This window comes from Myotis lucifugus, unplaced genomic scaffold (genome assembly GCF_000147115.1).
Source record: "Myotis lucifugus unplaced genomic scaffold, Myoluc2.0 scaffold_737, whole genome shotgun sequence".
Taxonomy (NCBI): domain Eukaryota; kingdom Metazoa; phylum Chordata; class Mammalia; order Chiroptera; family Vespertilionidae; genus Myotis; species Myotis lucifugus.
The window spans coordinates 25,834-27,599 of NW_005871785.1; positions in this window are offsets into that span (position 1 = coordinate 25,834).

Genomic DNA, 1,766 nt, shown 5'->3' on the forward strand with positions numbered 1-1,766 from the left:
ATTTTTTTTGGCTTTTCCCCCCGTTTTTAATTTTTTAAAAAGGGCCCGTTTGGGGCGCCCCCCCCATGGTTTTTTCCCCGCCCCTTCCCACCCCCCGCCCCGGGGGTCCCCCCCCCCCCAACGGTTGGGACAAAGCCAGCTTGGGAGCGGGGGGGGGGGGGGGGGGGTGATGTGCAAGTCACACATGATTGCTGTGGGCACAACACACAGCAAACTGAGAAAGTAGGTATCTGGGAGTTTCATGGGATTACTGTAACACACTGGGTAGCTTGAATGCCAGGGATTTATTCTCTCCCACGTTCTGGAGACCAGAAATCCAAGATCAAGGTGTCAGCAGGGCTGGTTCCTTCCGGGACTAGAAAGTCTGTTCAATTTTCTCCTGGCTCCTGGTGATTTACTGGCAATTCTTGGTGTCCCTCAGCTTGTGGACACTTGCCTCCATTATCGACCTCCTGTGTGTGTGTCCAGATTCCCCTGTCCTTACAAGGACACCAGGGCCCACCCTACCCACTATGACCTCATCTGAAGTTCTATCTGCTAAGTTCCTGTTTCCAAATAAGTTCATGTGAGGTTCCAGGTGGATGTCCATTGTGAGGAGACACAACCCAGTAGAGTACCCATTAATAAGTGGCTGAATAAGTTATGATTACTTTGCAGCCGTAAAAACAAAGTTAGATGAGTGTTCTTTGTGCCGCTCCATATGCAAGGGGAGAAAAGATGTGAAACAGGGCAGCAAGTTTCCACATTTCTGTACTAGTAGGGACACAGGCATGTACTGCCCATTTCTGGAAGAAATGGAGTGGCAGCCCAGGTCCAGGCTGGTGGCTGGGGTAAAGGGATTCTCACTGGTCATTGTATATTACATTGGAGCATTTTAATTGCATTTTACAAACTATGTGCATTTTGCAGTTTAGAAATCTTAGTTTCAAAAGGGTGGGGTACCCCAGGCGACCTTGAAATGTCCCTTTGGGTGGCAGGTCCGGTCTGCCAGGTTTCTGAGACTGATGTTCCCGAACCTACCAGGCTCGTTCCACCTTTGACGAGACCCTGCGTTTCTAGTTTTGATGCTCCTATCATCTGCTGGAGGGAGAACTAGCCGGCTTCTCTGCATGGCAGCGATGACAGTGTTCTGTCAGTGGTCCTGCTGAGGCATCCTGGGCAGCCAGTCTCATTCCCCGGGGACTTTCCAGGAGCGAGCTCACCAGGTGAGCACACGCACATCTCTGTCCCTCGGGCAGCGGTGCTAGGAGGATGCATTCCAGAAGGAACTGCCACGTGAGGGTTATGCTTAAGCAAGTTTCCCTGCAGCTTCACATGAACAGCATTGGTTGTTTTCTGCCTTTTTTAAAAAATTGATTTCAGAGAGGAAGGTGGGGGGGGCGGGGCGGGGGAGAAACATCAATTTGTTGTTCCACTTATTTATACATTCTTAGTCAATTCTTGTATGTGCCCCGATCAGGGATCAAACCCGAAATCTTGGCACATGGGGACAAGTGCTTTAACCAACTGTGCTTCCTGGTCAGGGCTCTGCTTTTTAGTTTTAATGGTACCTCATTAAGGTTTGATTTTTGCCCTCAGCATATTTCCACTGACCTCTGCACTGCAGCCCTTTGCTCCTTAAGCCACCCTCTGCTGCCCCAGAGCAGTTGCACATGTTACTTCCTTCACCTGGAGTGGTCTCCTCCCTCCTCCTCTCCTTCCCCCACCTCCTTTCTCAGTTTGCTTGTGTTCTCAACCTCGACAGGCTCTGGCACCAGAGATGCCCT